The sequence below is a fragment of the Triturus cristatus genome, chromosome 1_1, assembly GCF_964204655.1.
Source record: "Triturus cristatus chromosome 1_1, aTriCri1.1, whole genome shotgun sequence".
Taxonomy (NCBI): Eukaryota; Metazoa; Chordata; class Amphibia; order Caudata; family Salamandridae; genus Triturus; species Triturus cristatus.
This window is the reverse complement of record NC_140579.1, coordinates 58,953,538-58,961,352: the sequence shown is the minus strand read 5'-3', so window position 1 is coordinate 58,961,352 and position 7,815 is coordinate 58,953,538.

Below are 7,815 nucleotides of genomic sequence, written 5' to 3'. Positions count from 1 at the left end.
TAAATAAAATAAATAAATATGCGTTCTATGTGTTCCTGATCCTTTTTTTTCCTCCCAGGCTATCCGGTTCTGTGCAAGTCCCGCAGCACGGTTTTGCATGCCTCCCAAAGTACAACCCCTGAGTCCACTGTGCCCAGGTTTTCCTGAAAGGAAATTTTGGTATTGCTCCAAAGCCCCTTTAAAATCACTTTCTTTTGAAGATACCATGTATTAAGCCTCCATATAGGCCCACATTTTTAAGGTCTTTTGCCCCAGCGAAACCAGCAGAGGCGAATGGTCAGATAGACCCCTAGCCAGATACTCAGCTTTGCCAACCACTCCCATCTTTCCCTTAGGGACAAACACATAATTCAGTCTGGAGTAAACTCCGTGTGCTCCCGAAAAATAGGAATACTGTCGGGCATGTGGGTGTAGGAATCTCCATATATCGGTAAGCCCCATAGTGTCTGTGAAACGGTAGAGGGGGGTTATGTCAGTAGTTCCCGCTGACCCGGTAGACTGATCCATTCATGTGTTAATGGCGTCATTGAAATCCTCCCCCATAATGTGGAGGGACGTGGGGGTCTCGAGAAGGATATCTGCAATTTTGTTGAGTACGGGGGCTTGCAATCGAGGCGGTGAATATGCATAAATGATGGTCATGCTTCGTCGACCCCATGTTCCGGTGACCCCAACGAATCTGCCGTCAGGCTCAACCCATTTACGTGTCATTGCGAAAGGAGGGGAATTTTTTAACAGAATAGAGACACCCCTTGTCCCGGATGTAAAGCCCGAGTGGGCCAGGACCGTATATGGTGCCCTCCCAAGGAATTTGCATTGTGTACCCAGTAGATGTGTTTCTTGAAGTAGGACTATGTCTGGCCTCAGGCGTTTTATGTACTGGGTGACCAGTCCGCGTTTGATTCTATCTTCCAGTCCATTTACGTTCCAGGTTAGGACTGAGATGGCCTGTTCTTCGATGTGTGGGAACATGAGTGTCGTGGTAACAGAGGTACGGCCCTCACCATGTTCCTATTCCTCCTGCTGTAGGTCCCCCGTGATGTACCGTATCAATACTCGGTCCAGTGCAGACAATATCAACATAAAAAACAACGATTCCTTCCTGGCCCCCAAACACCCACCCCACCCCCCTTTCCCTTTCCACTACACCCAAATTCATAACAATACAGCACACCACCCTTGTTTAGGAAAAGTTAGAGAGGTCTGACACCCACCTCACCCGAAAGTAAAGAAAGAACCTTCCCTACACCCTTCCGATATACAGACCTTTCATTAAAAAGAAAGAAAACAATAGTCTCAGGTGGTCTCATCTGCAACACTGTTCTGTATTGTACTGCCAGGGAGTGTGCAGATCAAAAAAAAAAAACTCAATACTAAACAAAACCAAACTGTTGGGGGCTTGCTGGCCCTGACTGTATAACAATGCGAGGTTGGTACTTTTTATGTGAACATGTATAGAGTCAGGAGGGACCTTTATCACTCGTTGGCGAGAGTCGCCCGCCCTTCGCACCCCCCTCCATGGCTGCGATCTCTGCCACAAGGGGATGGGTGCTCTCTTCCCCAGAGGATTCTCGTGAGTCCTCCGGCTCCACCAGCAGGTCGTATTGACTTGATCTGTATGTTTCGTCACCCTCCGCGGTCTCGCCGTGTGTCTTCTCTTCCATCTGTGCCCCAGATTTTTGGCTGGGTTTCCTGAGTGCATAGGGCGTCGCAGGACTGTTCCTCTTTGTTCCGCACTGGCTTCTCCTGGTTCTCTGTTGTCGATCCATTGATTGACCATGTTCTTCCCTCCCCCCCTGGTCCGGTGTTCGAGTGGGCAAAAGGTAGGCCTCACCTCAATCCAACCCCATACTACTTCCGGCTTCTAAGAAGACTGTGCACTTTTATTATATATGACCTTCAGCTTCGCAGGAAATAACAGCTTGTATTGGATTTGTAGTGATCTTATTTTGGCCTTAGCGGAATCAAAAGTCTTTCTCTGCTTCTGCACATCCCTACTGTAGTCAGAGAAAATCATGATCTTGGAGTTTTCATGTCTGATTTCTCCCAGCCTGCGTGCCTCTCGTAGGATAATGTCTTGATCCATACAATTAAGGCTTTTTGCAATGATGGGCCTTGGAGGACCACCGGGAGGAGGCCGAGCATTCAGGGGCCTATGCGCCCGCTTAAGGACAAAGCAGGTAGGGAAGTGTTGAGGGAGGATAATGTTTTTCAGCCATTTGGTCAGGAACGCGGGTAGGTCCGATCCTCCAAGCCTTCCGGAAATCCCACGAAACAGAGATTATTTCTATCGCCCTGTTTTCCGCGTCATTCACGCGCCACTGCAGGTCACCACTGGTGCTTCGGAGCTCAACCACAGCTTTTTGTAAATCCTTCACTGTGTATTAGACTTCCGAGACCCGGGATTCCGCCTCTGTGACCCTCTCCGACATGTTCCGGAGATCCTGCCCCAACACCGTGACCTCCGAGCGCAACCCTCCGATTTTGTTTTCTAATGCCTCCCTGGAAGACTGGATGGCCCAGTCCGGATCCAGCACACCCCACACCAAAATCCTGCAGGGCACCACCTTCAAGTTTCACCAGTGCGTCCGCACAGGTCTACTCCAGGTCAGGGCCCCTCCCTGACCTGTCCAGCTCAAGCCAGGACAGTGATACAGAAATACGTGGGGGGACAGGGCAGGCAAGGGTCCAAAGGCCTATCCTAACACCTCATGCACGGTACCTCAGGACCAAAATCACCTACGGATCAGGTGGCCCTTGGCTCCCCACCGCTTCTCACCCCCCCTGGTTCCAGCCTCGGGGGGATGGTATGTCACTCACCGTAGCAGTAGTCAGCCCAGCCGAGGAAGGCAATCAAAGGTGCAGTCACAGAGGCGCTACTGCCAGGACATGCAGGGCCTCGGAGAGCTGCAGTCCACCTCCGCACAAGTCCCGGCCCACACGGAGCTCCGAGGATCCCGCTGCCCTCGGGGACCACATCGGAGATATCCGCACGCTGGGGCAATATGTCAAGGAGCGGCACTCAAACCCACGTTCTCAGTTCCAGTGAGGCGCTACCAGATCTTGCCTCCTCTGGGGCCCCTCCCCCTCTGCCAGGAAACCAGCATGGTCTGGAATACCGGCAGGCCCCTACGACTGGATCAGGCAAGCAGCAAGCCACCTGTCCCCCGGTCCACGATCACCACACAGCAGGGCCTCACATGCATCTGTCTGCCATTATCGACACAGGCAGGGGAGCGCGCCGCACAGCCCAACACCACCACAGCGTGGCCCTCTGGGGCCCGGGTCCACCTCTAATGCCACTGGGGTGTCGCGGGACATGCAGGATCTGTTACAGTGGTTCATGAGTTCCGCAAAGCGGCAGGATATTGAAGGATTAAGGCTCCGGCCGGAGAGCTCCGAAGATTAGCGTCTCACTCGGCCATGCTCTTGGCCACGACCCTTCAGTATCACCTGTTGAGATATTGTTGTATGTTACATAGAATGGAGGAAGGGATTATCTGAAAAAATCCCATCCAGCAGGTGGCCCGCCACGTAAATTGGGGCATCGACCAGCTGAGCTAGGCCTAAGCCAGCCCTCATATGTTATGATATGTTATATGTTATGTTCAAATTTTATAGAGCACTAGGTTACTCCATTTTGATTGTCCACATGCTAGGGATTTATACACCCCATAGGTCTGGGACTAAAGAACTCTAGTCTGCGCTTGACTGAAAAGCTACATCTTTAACTTTTTTCAATAACTTTTTTTATATCAATAAGTAGTTGAGTCTTTATCCACATGGAAATTAAAGTCTCCAAGGACTGTGTAGTCTGCAAAATTAACTTTAGATTCCACTAACTGGCTGAAGGCTGCTGGATTGTAAATTAAAAGTCAGTTGAATGTACTGTTTTTATTGAGTTGAATTTTTTTAAAAAGTCCTTCGCACTCAAACATTGGGGAAACACCTGAGAAACTGGCAGTCAGTTGGTCACGGTAGATCATAGCTAGTCCCCAACCCCTCTTTCCCATTCAGTGTAGCCTAAAGATGGAATACCTGGCTGAGATCGTGGAGACCAGGTCAGGGCCGGAGGTTTCTCTTATACATATCATGTCTAGTTTGTGGCACTCTAAAAAATCAGCTAACTTAATTTTAGTTTTCACCAAGCCAGCTTTTAAGGCTGCCATACTATGTTGTACAGGAATCCTCACTGGAGTTCGCCATCCAGGTGCCTATAGGGGCCTAGGCCCCCTCCACTGTTGATCCCCTGGAGCGGGTTGGCTGACCATGCCCCTGGGGGGAAGACAGTCTGATGAGGGGGCAGGGCAGGCCCCAACTGGTGCATAAAACCAGCACCCAGGTCCAGCTATGTAAGGCTCACCAACCCCAGGATTTCCACCAAATGGAGACCCTTCCATGGTTCCAAAACTAGGCAAATACTCCAGTGAGGGGAGCCAGGTTTCTCACATGTTTTGGGCAGGGACATCCACAAAACTTCAGAAAGAAGCAACCACACAACCCCATTCCGTAGGGAAAAATCCATTGAGTTCATTAGCGTTACCCATATCAGACAGAGCACACAAAGTCCAAATGACCCTCCAACTACCTCCAGCATGCTGTATCAGAAGCAGCTGCACCCAAACCACAGGTAAATGCCCAATGGAATCTGCACAAAAAAGGAGCCCAAACACCACAATCTTCCAGAAGGAGAGCGTAACACAGTAACTCAACCCAATCAGAGAAAACCTTGTTCCACGCCACATGCAGAAACCCAAGGGACGTGCACGAGTCAATGAAAACATTGGCCTAAAAATTAAACATCCACTTCCCCTCACAATTGAACCCAGCCCAGGCAGGTCAAAAGGACACCTGTGCACTGGGTAAACATCACACCTTTAAATGTGCAGCCCACCACAGCAAGGAGAGTACAGTGACCAACTGGCATGGGTGCAAATTCAGGACGGTGAGCGTAAAAATTCAGGACAAAGGGTCAAAATTCAGGAAAAAAATTCAGGACAGGAGGTCAAGATTCAGGACAAAAGGTAATTTTTATAGACACATCAGAGGTGGTTGCATACTAGTATATAAGTAAGCCCATCCATATCCAAACATATTCAACCATTTGCAAACCTATCCATCATGTATCCTTCCATCCATCATGTATCTTTCCATCCATCATTTCACTCCTCCACCCCTCCATCCACCCTTTCACTCATCCATCCATTATCCATCCATCCACCCTTTCACCCTATCCATCCGTACAATCATCCATCCACTCTTCCACCCATCCATCCACTCATCCATACAGCAATTTACCCTTTCACCCATGCACCAATCCTTTCACTTACTCATCCATCCACCCAGTCACTCATCCTTCAACCCATTCACCCTTTCAGTCATCCACCCAAACTCCCTTTCCCTCTCCATCGACCCTTTCACTTAGCCATCCTTCCATCCATCAACCCACCCATATATCTACTCATCCACTCATGAATCCATTAATTGACCCTATCACTCATCCATCTTTTCACTCATCCATCCATCCTTTCTCTCATCCATCCTTTCACTCCTTCACTCATCTAGCCATTATTTTGTCCATCTACCCTCCCTTTCACTCACTCATCCATTCTTACATTCACCCTTTCACTCATTCGTCCATCCATTCACTCTTTCACTTGTCAATTCATCAATCCATCCATCATTTCACTCATACATCCACCCATTCACTTGCCTATCATCCACCCTTTCACTCATACATCCATCCTTTCACTCATCCATCTACCCATCCACCCATCCAATCGTTTGATCAAAAGTGAGTCAACCTTCACCGGATTACATTTTAGTGGGCAGCTAGCTTCATTACTACACCATCGAAACAGCAAGCCTCTCCGGTTTTATTCACTATGTGCACCTTAACAGAGCAATGACCACAGTTTGCGGTTTACACTCTTCTTACAACTGTGAATCCATTTTACAGTGATTCACACACTTTGTCTCTTAAACTCTCAGTACTTTCAATTATTAACTTATACCTGCATTGGTACATCGGTTATACTTTAATTTTTTTTTCTTCATTTTCATACAACCACTATTGTATAATTTTACCATACCTTTCACAGCTACCCTCTTCATACTCCATGTTCTTTTGGTGTCTTTACGCTGCACTCTTCAGGAGAAATTATCTCTCCTCCCATCTCTTTATCTTCTCCTGGTCCACTTGCTATTGAATCGGATGATTGGTTACCCATCTTTGAAAACTATTTAGAAGCTTTGGATGGCACTGAGTTCAGTGCTGCAAGGAAAAAAGCCCTTTTATTGAGCAACTTAGACAAGGAGGGTCAACGCTTATTTAAATACTTACCTACTGTCACCCTACCTAATGATGATCCAATTGAAGATGTCTATGCTGAAGCTAAAAAACGTTTGGAATGTAGGTTTGTCAAAGAGATTAACATTGTCATGAATCGCTATAAGTTCTACACTCACTGTCAAGAGGAGAATCAATCTATTGATGACTTTGTATCCAAACTTAGAGAATTGTTTTTAAAATGTAAATTTGGAACAATGTCAGATGAAAATGTCCGTGATCAACTAATAGTTCATTCATATGCGTACACAAAGTGGATATGCTAACAGATCTGCACACCTATAAGTCAGTACTTCATGTATTCACAACTTTCTCCAGTATAGAATCTTTCATAGATTCACATGCTTGTATCTTCCCCATCGTCATGGTGGGAGTCTCACGGTAAAAGAATAACAACAGCAGTAAAATAAAAAACTGCCTAGAAATACCATAGGGAAGTAAATAGTTTGGTAGTCTATCCACCTCGTTATGGGGTCCACACGTCAGCCAATCAGCTGCCAGCCCTGACATCACACTCCCCAGCAGAGCCACCATACCTCAGATTTCCAACCGCAGTCGTGTGAGAAGGAGTCTCCCTGAGCTCTGCTCAGTTTTTCTGGTTACTTGGTGAACTTTTGACCTTTTCTTCAGCTTTGGATTGAGGTACTGTTTTTTCCTCTAATTATTCAACATGTCTGACAGCTCTAAGAAGAGGCTATTCAGATCTTGCAAATCTTGCGGGAAGGCCGGATTATATTCTAAGGACCCCCACAAAGACTGCTTATATTGCCTTTACCCTAAGCATGTCCCCAAGGAGTGCAAACACTGTTGCACCTTTTCAGCTAAAACCCTAAAAGACAGGGAGGCTCGCCTGTTATTATGGCTACAGAAAAAGAAGACCACCTCAGACTCTTGAGTCTGATGAAGGAAAAGGACACTCCTCTAAAAAACATAAGAGGAAGTTCTCTGAGGAAAGAGCTGAGGTGAAGAAACAGAAAAGTAAAAAATCTAAAGTGAAAGAGCCATCGTCCTCTTCTTTGCCTCATACACCTCTTAAAAAGCCTTCAGAGACGAAGACTCCATCGTTGCTCCCGTCATCGAAGACCAGAGTGCCTTCTGTCATGACGCCGAAGAAGACGTCAACGACCTCGACGACGACAGCGTAGTCGACGACGACAATCTCGACGCCGACTGCATCGTTGACAGCATCTACGAGGACAACATCGTCGTCGACGGGACAGTCGATGGCGGCGTCATCGACGACACCATCAACGACAAGTGTGCAAACCTCGTTTTCAAAAAATTTTAAATCGCCGACGACAAGATCAACCGTCTCCATAAAGAGATTCCATCCGTCAATGGGCTTGTCTACGGAAACGAAAACTACAGAATTCTCATGGACCAAGATCTCGCCGCTTCCCCCGTCTAAACTATTGGATTTACAGGAGTCAAAAGATGATGGTGCAGACGAAGTGGCTTATAGCCCC